Raw genomic sequence first — 15,063 nt, 5'->3', positions numbered from 1 at the left:
CAGTATCTTTACAATAAAAATGTATTTTAAAAAAAAGAAAGAAAATGCTGCACAAAAAAAAAGAAACAAAAAAATCACACAGTGTTGCTGTTTACACAGCGGCATCTGGGAACAGGATGTCTGGTAGGCAGAAAGGGACCATACCATGGGGGTATAGACAAAGTTTATTGAAACATTACATGCTTATATACAGCACACAAGCAGGAGAAGTAAACCTTCAGTCAGGGGCAGAGAGTTAATTTTAAACAGTTTTACGGGAACACAGACAATGAGAGTTTAAGTTTAAGTCAGTAAGCAGGAAAAGTTAATCCACGTCAACAAATATGGAGTAGTTCCAGTAATCAAGGTTGTAAATGTAGGTAAAGCACAGGTGAGTACACAAAGGGGGTCTTGAGGCATTGTTCTATGGGGTTAACTAGGAGAAGCACAAATGGCACTTCCCACAAACCATCACCGGAGTCTGGTGCCTGGCGCAGAACCTTTGCCCTGCATGGAGGAAGGGGTGTCCCTTCCTCCCCCAGAGGAATATATGCCTGCACGCACCCTCACTGAACACAGGAGCTTAGTTGGGTTACACCAATCGATGCCTCTGACAACACAGTACATTATAAGTACATTAAAACCAACAGCAATAAAGATAAAACCTGAAACATATCTATTTGACAGTCCAGTATAATATACTTGCCTTTGTTTTCTATTTTTAAGAAGTCTGACTTTGGCTTTATACCAGATATTTTGTTATTACTGTCCTTGAGACTTCACCACCAGGAAATGTCTTCCTTCATTGCTTTTGAAATTTCACCTTTACAAATTAATTAAACTGAATCTGACTTACAAGTTTAATATCCTTGCCTGAAATTCTTGGGATCAGAAGCATTTCAGATATCAGTTTTTCAAATTTTCAAATAATTACATAAACTTTATAAAAAACATTCTTAATCCCCAAATAAATTCAAAGTCTCCCAACTTTGCAAAAAGTTTGGGGCCTTTGGAATGTTTTGGATTTTGAACTTTCAGATTGGGATACTCGGGCTGTAGTCGTTTTGTGGAATGTTTTGTCATGTATAAAAATAGAAGACTATCTACTTTTAAGCATTTATAAGGATTCAATAAGAAGTACAAATGGTTTATCTTACCCAATGCTCCAAAGGGTTTCTCTTATGTCTTTATACAAATTGCAGTCATGGTGATAATTTGGGTCTCTCTAAAAAACATGGGTCTGTGATTGGAATCTGGCTCTCGTGATGATACCTGATTTCCTTCAACACAGCAACATGTGGGAGTAAAAGTAAGAATCACCAGTGTCATCTTAGGAGCTAATTTGCCTATTATGAGAGAACTGAAAATTTAGCCAGAAATCTCTGGGAGAGTGATTGCTGAATGGAAGCACTGGCTTAGAGAAGAGCATAAGGTCAGCTGCAGACTAGAGCATGCTTCAGACATGGCCTGACCTGGGTTGGGGAAGGAAAGAGCAGTAAAATACACCTGTGGCCTGCTTGGCCATGGGGAGCCCACTGAACCCCCATGGATCTGAAAAGGAAGTGGTTGCCTTCTTCCTTCACTGGCTGGAACTGGACTGTGTTTACAATGATGAGTGCCAAATCTTCTTGCTGGATTTCTAATTCGGCTCAAAGGACTCACCTTAGTGAAAGCCAGGGAGAATGACTCACCTGTTGCCATATCCACCACCATCCTGACCTACAGATGCTTGAACCAGCAACTCATCCCATTCCTCACTTTTTCCTGAACAGATTATTGGTTCTCCCAGCCTTTCAACAGCTCAATTCCAAACAGTGTGTTTGAAAGTCAGACTTACCATATAAAGATTATGATACCAGAAGAAAGTGTCCCAAAGACTTTTTACTTTTTTTTTTTGGTTGGTCGTGGGGCCTGGGCTCTGTCTGTCCCCTCAGCTCTTCAGCTCAAGGCTAGCGCTCTACCACTTAAGCCATGGTGTCACTTCTGCTTTTTCAGCTTATATAGTGCTAAGGAATTGAACCCAGGACCTCGTGCATGCAAGGCAAGCACTCTACCACTGAGCCACTTCCCCAGCCCTACTATCTTTTTTAAAACAAATTTACTTTATTGTTATTACGAAATGATGCACAGAGATACTACAATTACATGAGTCAGGTAATGAGTATATTTCCTTTTGTACAGTGTCTTCTGTTCCCTCATTCTTTCCCAGTCCCTCCCTCCCATCTCCACCCATGAGTTGTATAGTTCACTTTCATCAATGTCCTGTGAGCTCCACTGCTGCACTTTTTAACCCTCAAGTTCTGTACCCTCCCCACAACCCTTCTGAATATGTGTGTGTGAATTTACTGTACATGAAGAAAACAGAATCATCAAAAGATAAAAAAATTAAATGTATTTAAAAAAGAAAAAGGGATTTCTTGTTTCCATATCTTGGAGTTTATTTGTATATATATGTACATATATGTAATTTTATATACATATAAAGAGGCATATATAATTTCATATAAATATAAAGAGGCATGTAGGCATCACGCTTTTGTGTTTCTCTCTAAGAGTATCCTCTTTCGGTCTCACTGTGTGTATCTAGAATCCTGTAAAATTTCACTACTTTATCTGATTGTGTTTTGCTTTTCCTGGTGAAATATTCACATTTTATATAGTTAGAGAGAAAAGGAAGGCCAGGAATAGCATTCTTGCATTTAGTAATACTTAGCTACTTTACTTCACATTGAAAACAGTGCTGATCTGGGATTCAGGCTGTAAAGACAGATGCTGCCAAACATATTCTTGCCCCTGCACTGCTTACACACCAGAAAATAAGTAAATTATTCAGCCTCATAGAAATAAATTATACCTCTGTTAAATACTAGAAAGAGAGGCATATGGTACTAAAAGAACATGTATACATCCAGAGGATTTGACCCATTCAGAAAGGTGGAGGGAGGCTTCCATAACCCAGGACCTTGGTCCTATAATTCCAGTCACCAGGTCCAATCTGGTTCAGGCTTTCAAAAAGCTATTGTTTTCGTCATCCTTTCTTTAATGCTTACTTCACCAGTCAAGGCAAAGAACCTTCCACCAGGACAATAGAAAATCTGAGATATAGTGAGGTACCAGTGGCTCTTTAAGACATCCTTCAAATTTCCACCATTTGTTTGAGTATGCTTGCTTCTGCAGTGTGAAGATGGCCCAGGGCCTGTAGGGCTGTGGTGACAGCAGTTTTACTGATGACATAAAGCCTGCAGATATTCCTAGCACTGTGAAGACAAAATTACAACGAACCCTTTATGTCTTTGAAAGTATTTCCTTCTGTTTTCAACTTCACTCCAAAGTCCACTCCAAAGATTTAGAGCAGTGGTTGAAGGAATATCCTCCTGGATCCAGCTGTCTGACCTAACTCTGGCTCTCATTTTTCTCACCTCAGACAACTTCTCTGTTTAATGGGGATAATGAGAAAAAAAATCATAGCATTGTTGGGAAGATTCAGTGGGCTGTTCCAAGAGTTCCAATGCAGTTCCTGGCAGGCTAGGGGCTTCAGCTGAGGCTCATTCTGTTACTTCCTTCTCTGCAGAACAGAGTGAGTACTAAAGCCAGTAAATGTCTGTGAAGTATATATCTGCACGTGTAAGCACACACCCAGCATGTCCATAGCTATAGGACATGGGGATGTAGGAGGAAAATGTTATTTGGATAGTCTCCCGTTTGCCCTGGCACCAGGACTAAGAAAGAGTAAAATAACTTGAAACTCTTTAAAAACATTTCTTAGGACTCTTCGGTTTGTGTATAGGTATAGGTATAAGGATATGTATATAATGTCTGTCTGCTCCTCCTGTAAAGAAATCACAAAGGAGGTGGCCTTGAAAACTAGGCTTTAAACTTTCCAAAGCATAAACTTTAGGCAAATGTTTTCCTCTTCCTCCTGAGCTGCTGGAGTAGGTTTTCTCTGGATAAACAGGGCTTGGGAAGTGATCAGTTGGACTGAGGTTTGTTGTCAATTGCCTTCTGATCACTGAAGAAAACAGCCTTGAAGGTACTGATTTTTTTTCTCTTTTTTATTGTGAAAATACTGTACAGAGGGGTTACAATTACATGAGCCAGATAATGAGTACATTTCTTATCAAGCATTGTTGCCTCCTCCTTTGTTTCCCCTTCCCATCCCTTCCCATCTCCCCTCCCTCTTGCCTTCCTAGCATTTGGAGACCTAGTCACGGAAACATGACGTGGAAGTCCCATTGTTTATTGTTTGATTTCATTGTTTTATTTCATGTTAATCTGCTCTTACCTTAACTTCAGTGACTTGGTGGTGTTTTCAGCAGGTGCCATGTCCACTAGCCCAGAGAAGTGTCAGTTAAACCAATAGACCTGAATATATAGCTTTATACTTTGTTAGGCTAAAGATAACCATTCTGCAAGTATTTGTTGAGCATATTCTATGGGCAGGAACTCTGTTAAGTGCTGGGGATATGCACTGAACAGAACAGATAGTGTTCTTTTTGTTGTCGGCGTTGATCATGGTGCTTGAACTCGGGCCTGGGAGCCCTTTTGCTCCTCAAGTATAGCATTCTGCCACTTTGAGCCAGACTGCCACTTCCGGTTTTTGTGGTTATTGGAGATAAAAAGTCTCAGGATTAGATAAGAGTCTGAAATTACAGGAGTGAGTCACCAGCACTTGATCAGGTAAGTGTTGTTGTCAAGGAGCTTACCATCTATTCTTTTTTTCTTCTTTTCTTTTGCTCTTGGGTCTTGAACTCTGGGCCTGGGTGCTGTTCCCCAGCTCTTCAGCTCAAGGCTAGCACTCTACCACTTGAGCCATAGCACCACTCTGGTTTTCTGGTGGTTTATTGGAGATAAGAGTCTCATAGACTTTCCTGCCTGGGCTGGTTTTGAATCATGATCCTCAGATCTCAGCCTCCTGAGTAGCTAGGATTACAGGCATAGGCCATTGGCACCTGACACCATCTATTCTTTTATGTCAGACAGACAAGACTCAGTAACAGGGGATAATAAGAGAACTGATTCAGAGATATTTAGTAGACTTTATTGTACTTTTTTTTCTGTTTCAATTGGCATGTCTATTTTTTATTCTTCAAAATGGTAACAACAGTATTTCTGATTTCTTCACCTTTTAAATTCATATGTATCTAAACCAGAAAGGGCTAGGGGCATGGTATAAGTAAGTGGGAGAGCAGTTGCTTAGCAAGAATGGCCCTGAGTTCAAAACCCTGCTCTCACAAAAAAGAGCCTATTTATCAATCCTTCTTGAATTATGTAATCTTCTTAAATTATAGAATCTTGTTAGATTATATAATCTTGTTAGATTTGAGAATTAATTGCATCAAGTAGGTCAAGATCGATGGGTAACCAAAATACAAGTGTGCTCTGCTTCCTCCTGATCCTCACTCGCAGGCCCCGTGACCCTCCAGGTTGTCAGTAGTTCATACGGAGCAGCTGTAGCCCTCAGGCTCTCCTGCCAGATTGCTTCATATGGCAAGCCCAGCCCTTGGGCTGTGGCTTTCTCTGTGGTCACCCTGGCTCTAGTTCACCATGACCTCATGTTTCATAGGTTCTATGTTTTGCCATAACATTGCTCAGCGAGGCCCTGCAGCAGACTGTTGACACTGGTGGCATTTACCCCGGCTCACCATTAGGCAGTGCTGGCTTGCCCTCAAGGTTTAATCACCGCATCCTGTCCCTGCTTCCCCGCCCAGCTCCTCCACAGATCTGACACTTCTCCATGCTTACTGTGGCCCTTGGAGGTTCTGAGACCTTGCATCTGTTCATGTGACAGAAAATGGAGCTTTTCGTAACATCGAGGAAGGGGTCCCTGTGCAGCATTGTAATAAAAGCAGGAGAAATGCAGAAGTTATGAATGGGCAAAATGTATGGGAAAAGACAGCAAGCCTTCATAGAGCCAGCATCTGAATCCTCTTTGAAAATTGGGCCCAGTGACATCTACATGAGAATTACTATAAGGAGTAGCATAGTCAAACTTAGTCCCTGGAATATAGTAGGATTTCCATAAGAGATAATTGTATATTTGCTTTGCTTGCCATAGCATTTAAACATGGGGCAGACACACTCAAGAGGACTGAAAATACACCCACAAAAGCTTGTATATGAATGCTTACACTGCATTATTATTTTTTATTACCCTTAAATAATTGTACAAACATAGTATTATTCTTAGTTACTGACAAACAAGGACATTTGAATGCCCCGTAACTGATAAACATATTAACAAAATGGGATATAACTATACAGTGGAAAAAGCAATGAAGGACTTGTATATTTTATAACATGATTGAGCTTGAAAACAATACATAAAGTGAAAGTATTTAGACACTAAGTCCAGGGTTATATAATTGGATTTATACAAAACATCCTGAGTGCTGTAAACTAGAGATGGAATGTGGAATTGTGGGTACTAAGGGCTAGAGAGGGGGAAATGGCAAATGACTAAGTTCAGGGTTTCATTTGGGGGTGATGCATATTTTAGAATTAGTGATGGTCACATAACTGTAAATATTCTGAAAACCACTAAATTGTATTCTTAAAAGGCAAATGTTAGGTATGTGGATGATATCTTGGTACAGCTGTTCATCACAAAATATTTACAGCAGTAATGTCTTAATTTTTGTACAATGAGAGATGGTGTACATGGGTGTTTGTGAGGAGTGATCAATTAATATTTACTCCATGGTGTTTGCAGAATTCTTTTTCCCTTGCTATGAGGAGGAGAACTATCTGGGCTTTGCTCTAATTTGTGTTTGTCTTTTCTCTTTCACTAAAGATTCTATATTTGTGAAAACAGAGAAGTAATATTTTTGCTATCCTTCTGGCCATACTTAATTTAATTAATGAACATTGTGCCCTGAGCATATGTACACAGACAACCTTGGCTACTAAGCACTGAAATAATGGGGTTTTGTGTTGGGTGCATGGTTTTCAGAGCTATGTGCCAGGTTGGAAGATTTTCATGGCATTTCAGCCTAAAATTTCTTGTAGGTAACAAGCAAGACTTGTTTCTCTAAATCTTGCATAGTTGGCTTCTCCTGAAACCATTTGACAAGCTACTGTTTCTGGATATTTTCACATAAGCAACAATCAGTTGGGGTCTAGAAATGTCTCTTTTAAACAGAAATGACCTTTACTCGTTCATTCCTGCTCAGTCTGTGCTTGTAAGCATTTGATTGGATGGAGGAAGATGGTGCTGGAAGCCCCCCTCCCATTTATTTATTCTTCAAACCTACAATCTTAGGGAGTAAACTCAGGTAGGGGCTGAGACAGGCTCTCCACAGGGAAGAGTCTGGTAATGGAGAAAGGAATAGATCCAGTGAATCCATGAGCAAGCATAGCACTGGAAGTCTAGCCAGAGGTGTTTGAAGAAGGAAAGTGTTTGGGCTCTTAGGTCTTGCTGCTGCTGCTGCTTCTCCTTCTTCTCCTCCTCCCCCCCTCCTCCTCCCCCCTCCTCCTCCCCCCTCCTCCTCCCCCCTCCTCCTCCTCCTCCTCTTCCTCCTCCTCCTTTCTTCTTCTTCTTCTTCTTCTTCTTCTTCTTCTTCTTCTTTCTTCTTCTTCTTCTTCTTCTTCTTCTTCTTCTTCTTCTTCTTCTTCTTCTTCTTCTTCTTCTTCTTCTTCTTCTTCTCCTTCTCCTTCTCCTCCTCCTCCTCCTCCTCCTCCTCCTCCTCCTCCTCCTCCTCCTCCTCCTCCTCCTCCTCCTCCTCCTTCTCCTCCTCCTCCTCCTCCTCCTTCTTCTTCTTTCTTCTTCTCTTTTTGTCCATCACAGGGCTTGAACTCTGGGCCTTGGCACTGTCTCTTAAGCTCTTCAGCTCAAGGCTAGGGCTCTACTGCTTGAGCCACAGTGCCACTTCTGGTTTTCTAGTGGTTAATTGGATATCAGAGTCTCATGGACTTTCTGCCCTGGCTGGCTTTGAACCATGATCCTCAGATCTCAGCCTCCTGAGTAGCTAGGATTACAGGTATGAGCTACCGGCGCCCGGCTTGTTGAGGCTTCTTTTTAACACTACTACTTCAGATCTTGAGCAGAGAGGAAAAATGAGCAACTCATATGTCAGCCCAAGCACACATATTTAACAAAGAACTTAGCCGAATGAATTTTAAAAAATCCAGCCAAGAAGAGGAACGGGAAAATGACAAGTGGGTGAAAATGGGTGGGAAAAGGAGTAAACAAGGAACAGTGGAAAAGAAAAACAGGAAGAAGAGACACATACAGATGAAAAACAGATTTGTCTTGTGTCAGACATTGCTGCTGCTATTTATATAGAATTCTAAGAGTTTTGACTCCAGAGGAATTAAGCAGAAGCAAACCTAAGTCCCTACTACAGTTTCTGGGAATTTAATGAGACTTCTCATTTTCCTTGTTTGGTTTCCTGCTGGAACATCAATCCTTTCATTCTGGGATGACCACATGGGTCCTGTTGATTAATATCCTTGTAACACAGAGAGCATCTTCCATTCCAACAGGTGTTTTCTAGGCATCCAGACCCATTTGTATGAGGAAGCTAGATTAAGGTTCAGAAAAGATGGAGGAAAAACCCAAATAGAAGAAAGAAAAAAATGTCTAATTTAGCTAGTGCTAGGACTTGAAATGGTATAGTGCATGATAAAAAAAAAAAAGATGGATGTTTTTAACACAGAGAAGGAAAGTAGAACACAGAACCCAAGTATTAAGAAATGGATCACTTATAATATTCTTAATTAACTTTATCTCTTCCCCTCAATGATGTGGGTTTAGTTGGCAAGCAGAACATTTTATCATTAGGAGAAATTCCCACCCTTTTGTAGTAAAATGGATTGGTTAGTTGCATGAATTTCTAGAAGCCAATACTTCCTTTCATACCACATTGGCTCAGGATCCAGGAGTGACAGGTTCATGGTTGGTTCTGGGATGAATGGGACAAACAGAGGTAGGAGGTCGAGAAAATATAACATTTATCTTGTGGGTGGGAGAGGGTTCATGAAAAGTGAGTTTTTTGTTAGTTCATTAGGAAGAATTGCAACTAGTTGGTTTAGGAGGGAGTAAGAAAAGACTTTGGTTGGGAGAACTTTGGTTGGCAGTCCCCTAATCTATACTTGTATCCTTTATTATACCTACATGTAATGTCCAACTAGCAGATAGACTCTAGATCTCTAGAAGTCTATCTAGTAACTAGGAGCAGGACTCAAGCAGCCTATGTTGTCCCGTGTCTGTCTCATCTTGGTAGATCTGCCTTGGGTAGGCCTTTGCTGACACTAGAAACGAGAGAGGGTAGCAGCTTGAAGACAGGGCCTTTCTTAAAAATGAATGTCAATGGCTGCTTCCAAAAGAGAAACTTTGTGTGGTGTTCTGTGTTTACTTCACCAATGAATCTTCCTTGCTGGATGAAAATAAGAGGCATTTAAGGAGGCCCTTGTGTCCTGAATTCGAAAATTGAGAGTAATTGTTAGATAACATTTATATCTTAGATAATAGGAAGGCAAAGCAAAGCAGCACAATTTCCAAGAAGAGTCACTAAATGGCTCCTGGCTCTAGGTTGATTCATGTTATATTTAAGTTGTTTCACATGTTTCTAGATTAAGAAACCCCTTGTGGATTCCACAATAGACTGAGCCCTGCTTAAGTCTCTCCTAATGCAAACACGATAAGAAGCACTATCTCTCACTTCAGAAATTCACTGGCTGCTCTGGACCATGAGGGAATTCTTTTCACATGTACAATTAGTTACAATCTTGTGGCTTTTGTGAAAAAAAGAATCACTAAAGTCATTTACTGTCAGCACAGCTGTGGGAACTTGCAGGTGGTATCTGGTTTGGGTGGCAGTGACAGCATTGATGTCCCTAGCAGTTGAGAACTTTCAGAAAGATTCTGGAGGGTGCAATGAGCCACTTGCTTTATGCTTCATGAAAGTTATTAGACATCCCAAGAGAGCTGGGGAGGTGGCTAAGTGGTAGGGTGCTTGCCTCACAAGGCCCTGGTTTTGATTCCTTAGCATCACATAAACAGAAAAAGCTGGAAGTGGTGCTGTGGCTCAAGTGGTAGAGTGCTAGCCTTGAGCTGGACAGCTGTGGGTTCCAGGCCCAGAGTTCAGGCCCCATAACCAACAAAAAAAGATAGAAAGAAAGAAAGAAAGAAAGAAAGAAAGAAAGAAAGAAAGAAAGAAAGAAAGAAAGAAAGAAAGAAAGAAAGAAAGAAAGAAAGAAAGAAAAGAAAGAAAGAAAGAAAGAAAGAAAAGAAAGAAAGAAAGAAAAGAAAGGAAGGAAGGAAAGAGGGAAGGAAGGAGGGAAGGAAGGAAGGAAGGAAGGAGGGAAGGAAGGAGGGAAGGAAGGAAGGAAGGAAGGAAGGAAGGAAGGAAGGATTCCCAAGAACATTTTATGTCTGCTCCATGATTTCACTTTACCTGGGATAGGCTCTATGCATTCATTTGCTGAGATTCTACCACATAAACTAAATCTTTGGCTTCCTTGGGGAACTTATTTTTACATTGTCAAATTTATTTGATGACAGAATATACTACAAAGTATCAAAAATACAGGTTTTTTACTAATATACTTTTTATTACATGGAGCTGGAGTAACACATTTGTGTTTTTACCAGAATTGATATCATCCAATACTTTTGCCACAGTATAAATGGCTTTCCACAGAATTTTTTATTCCTATGCAGATTTATGAATGAAAAAGCTCACAATTCTTTTTAAGCATTTCAGATTTACATTTATCCAAATATTCCTGTTCAAGATGCTTTGGAGAATGGTTTTGTAAAAAATACAGAATCAGCTATGCATTTCAAATGTGTAGTATCTCCCATTGGCCAAGATTTCCCTTATATTGGCATCACAATGACATTACACACTTATTTGTGGTTAAAAGTGTTGTCTCAATAGTAGTTATTGGTTACGTGGTAACTCATGAAATCCCATTTATAGAATTGACAACACAACAGAAAGCAAAATAATGTCCTATAAGTATTAAAGAAAAACAAGTTTACAAATAATGAGACTGTAGTTCCTAACTCTTAAAATAGTTAACGATATCAAATGAAAGTAACATCAATTAACAAAGAAAAAGTAAACTGCTAGTGCCCTGCATTCAGTCTTCCATATCATACTTCACAGTTCCGGCCATTTCAGTTGAGTTATCATTTGATACACCAAAAAAAAAAAAAAAAAAGAAAAAGAAAAAAAAGATAAAAAACAGCATTAATTTTGTTGGGAAGTATGAAATAATTTTCTGTACTATTTGAAATATATTTTGTTTATAAATAAATAAAATGGGTGTTTATCTTAAACTTTAATCATTCTTGTTAAAAAATAAAACTAATGTTAACCTTTAAAGGAAAAACACATATATTTATAACAACATGTTTGGAAAACTGAATCACATTTTTTGTTGACAGCATTATGCTTTGCTCTTGGTTGAATCATCGTTATTTCTTCCTTTTGCATCCCAATTATAAACCCTGGCCATATTGACTTCGGTAGTAGTAAACTGATCTCGAAGAAAGTCAAGGTCTTCCTCAAGAGAATCAAGATTCTTTGTAGCAGTAGATAAATTGTTTTCCAACAATGCCTGAGCTTCATCAATGTCATATTCAAGCATTACATTAGCCCCCAACCACAGACACACTTTATCAGTAGGAAGAACAGAAGCTTTGCAATACAAACTATCTGCCAATAAAAATCTGGTCTCCATTGAATCGGGGGACTCTTTTTTCTTCTGCATGTATTTTAGAATTTCTAAAGTCTGCTTAATTTCAGGAATCTGACTTTTCAGTCTCCTTTTCTTTTGAGCAAGGTTGAGTTCCATAAATTTATACTTCTGATATTGTTCATCCAGCTTCTTCAGTACTGTATCTGCAGTCTCATTGCCAGGCTGTTTCATGAAGGAATCTACATCTTCCACAAACACTGCTTCAGGAATCCCCAGGTGAAGCCACCGCCCGATCCCCGACGCCACTTCTTCAACAGCAGCACCTTCCTTAGAAGCCGCCATCTTGAGAAAGCCCAAAAATAAGTTTTGGGGACAATCTGCCTGGATTAGAATCCTTATTAACTGTAGCATTGGGCAAGAGACATTACTCTTCTACATGGAGATTTTCGTCTGTGAAATGGAGAGAATAGTAGATTTACCACATAGGGCTTTTATTAGAACCCACTGAAGAAAAGTTAGCAATGGTGGCTCTTGCCAATCTTCCCAGATGCTAAGGAGATTCAGGCAGAAAGATTGCTTGGCCCTAGGAGTTTGAGGTCAGCCTGGGAAACCTGAAAAATAAAATAAATGGAAGAATCCACTGAAATATTTCATATGAAGACTCTTCTCAGTAAATAGCAAGTTTCTTACTCTCTCATTATTTCAGTTTCCAGTCTATAATATAGAGATGATGCTGGAGGAGTGAATTAACAAATATAAACATTTATGTGGACTATCTGGTACATGTAAGCACTCAGTAATTATAAGCTATTGCTTTTCTTTTGGGTCTTATCCTGAGGAAATTGGACCAAACCACTAGCCAAGTTCTCGGTTTGTCTATGTCATGAAATTACAACAGGCAGCCCTTAGAACTGTGAGGTGAAAAAATGGTAAAAAACAGATGCTTGATTCCTTGACAACTCTTACCTAAAATGTGTTCAAGGAAGTGGTGCTGTGGCTCAAGTGGTAGAGCACTTGCTTTGAGCACAGAAAGGCTCAAGGCAAGCTCCAAGACTGGCAAAAAAAGAAAAAGATGGCCATTAAAATGTGTCCAAATCAGTTGTCCAAGAGCTAGGATCCTAGGAACAATAAACAATGCTTAGGTCTCACCTCCTTCACTAAAGGCAAAAGAGAAAATCTTGGTCACTCAAGGTTGCAGTACTTGTACTTCAGATCAGACCCTCTCCTGATAGTCTTCCAGTCTGTGAGTGAGCAAAGGCTCCTAAACTATCTGGTCTCTCTCATGTAACAGGAATAAGAAACTCTGAACCAGGAGGATCTTCTTTCCACAAAGAGGTCCCACCACTTTCCTCAAAGCTTAGAGAGGAATCCACCAAAAAAAAATGCTGGACTGCTGATTGGGAATCCATTTATCTCAGTGAGTTGACTCAACTGGAAAGGAAGGCAACTTCCTAAGGACACCTAAGAAGCCAGTCCTCTTTCCTGGACACAGCCTTTCCCCCAGCAAATTCTTTGGGCAAAGGTTTTCCAGTATAACCCTAGACATGAGACCACATTTATAAACATCTGCTGTCTCTAGATTCCTAAAGAGAAGAATTACTTTTGATCTATGTCCCTCCCCAGCCAATCAGCCACTCCAAAAAGCAATCTAATAATACATTACATATACTTTCAACACAAATTATTTCATAGGAATTTGCTGGTAATACAGAACTGTATATGACTACTTGCTAATGAAATACACGAATGCCAAAGGACAAGATTTTTTCATAAACAAATTGTCATAAAATGAACACTTTCAGCTTTTAAAAATTGTGGTCAAATTAAAAAATGCATGACATAAATACTATCATTTTAGTCACTTTCAATGTATGCTTTTCTTTCTTATGTATAAAATGTTCATGTTACACTACCTCTGTTGGTGTTAACACAGACTTCTAAGAAACTCATGCAACTTGGTTAGCAAGGGTTAATATAATGTACTTTAAGCAAAAATTCTACGGATAACAGTAAAATAGCATGAAATGGTCTTTTCTGGTTCATTTGAGAATTACTATAGAAAATCTAAAGAGCCTGGCCCATTGGTGCAAAAGTGGACATTTACTGAGTAGGTTTTTTAAACATATTTTAAGGGCTTGTAATGCTTTATTAAATGGAACCCACCCAGCTGTAATGAATTCCATTAAGAAGCATACACAGAAGTATGGTTTCTTATGTCATTCTCCTTTAGATGTGCTTGAGTTACTCCTGAACTACTGCCAAGTACCTTTCCAGCTCATGTTGTTACCCTTTTCTTTTCCTAGTTCATAGATGTGGACAATTTCCTGACTAACTCACAGACCCTCAATCTAATGATGGCAGAAAACAAAACCATCGTGGCCCCCATGCTGGAATCCCGGGCCTAGACTCTAACTTCTGGTGTGGAGTCACACCCCAGGTAAGTGTAAGTCTTCTGTTCATGAATGATAGCGCAGAGATCTCACAAGGCAGCAACTGGTGAAGAGCACTAGAACTTCACATTTTTCTTGCTTCCCCCTTGACTCATACAAGCTAGGGGGTTATTAGAGCAAGCATTCTCAGGAAAGGCAGTAGATCCAAGTCTATTGCCATAGCCCATGGACTCTTCTGCATTCATTAATTATCAGAAAAAAAAGATTCTAAAGAGCTTAGCCTAGAAAGATTCAAATAAGAGTAAAGTAGCATGGAGTGTACAGCAAGATTGTGGGGTTCCCTGGTCTCATTCCTTTACTACCTGCCTGCAACTCCCCCCCCCCACAATTTAGCGGCTTAAAAAAACTCTCTTTTTTACCATTACAAGCTTAACCTAAGAACCCAGTAGAAAAACTTAGACAGTTTTAGAACTTAGAACTTACATTTTTGTAAAACAACCAAAAAGACCTTTGCCCCATCACTGTAACAATACCACAGATAGAAGCTTGTATGTTTTCAACAATTACATTACTATCAAGTGACTGTATTGAAGCTCACTTTCTCTCACTTAACATTTGCTTGCAACTTTTAATGGCAATCTCAGCTAATACATGTTCTTCTGTATTTGCTATTATTTCCTTGGAGGCTTCTTAGAAGTAGAATTACTGACTCAAAAAGAATAAATGTTTTGATGATTTTTGACAAGCTACTTTCCTTAGGTTCTAATGTCTAAAATTGACACAATAGCTTGTTTTTCAAAAATTCACATTAAAATTCTAAAGCAAGCTTAGATTTCCATCATTTCTCTGTTCCATAATAAAAATCTCCCAAGTCTAGAGGCCTGTACCTCCAATGTTGATTCATTATTTTTTTATTCTTTAATGAATTAGAGAGATAAATTAAACTGATTGCTATAATAAATATTAATCTGATACAAAGATGTAGTAAGGGAGAAAATGTATTCTCATGGCCAGAGGGCTTCCTGTTGTGGAGAAGAACCTTCACTGA

General features: G+C 39.4%; 2 pseudogenes across 9 annotated transcripts in view; one reads left to right on the top strand and one right to left on the bottom strand.

Moving 5' to 3' along the window:
- The window catches only part of LOC138835485 (procollagen galactosyltransferase 2-like), a 57,146-nt pseudogene that overhangs the window by 34,300 nt on the left and 7,783 nt on the right, over nt 1-15,063 (top strand).
- LOC138835716 (prefoldin subunit 3 pseudogene) overlaps nt 10,512-15,063 on the bottom strand; it is a 66,913-nt pseudogene continuing 62,361 nt past the window's right edge. For 7 of the 9 annotated variants that reach the window (XR_011374711.1, XR_011374709.1, XR_011374714.1 and 4 more), the window contains one exon: nt 10,512-12,236. The product of XR_011374711.1 is annotated as a prefoldin subunit 3 pseudogene, transcript variant X3 (transcript). Of the gene's footprint in view, nt 12,237-12,591; nt 12,679-15,063 lie in introns of all 9 variants that reach the window. The other 2 variants (XR_011374713.1, XR_011374717.1) reach the window with 2 other exon arrangements.

This window comes from Dipodomys merriami, unplaced genomic scaffold, assembly GCF_024711535.1.
Source record: "Dipodomys merriami isolate MVZ:Mamm:240054 unplaced genomic scaffold, mDipMer1.0.p SCAF_24, whole genome shotgun sequence".
Lineage (NCBI taxonomy): Eukaryota > Metazoa > Chordata > Mammalia > Rodentia > Heteromyidae > Dipodomys > Dipodomys merriami.
This window is presented reverse-complemented; position numbering and strand designations above follow the sequence as displayed.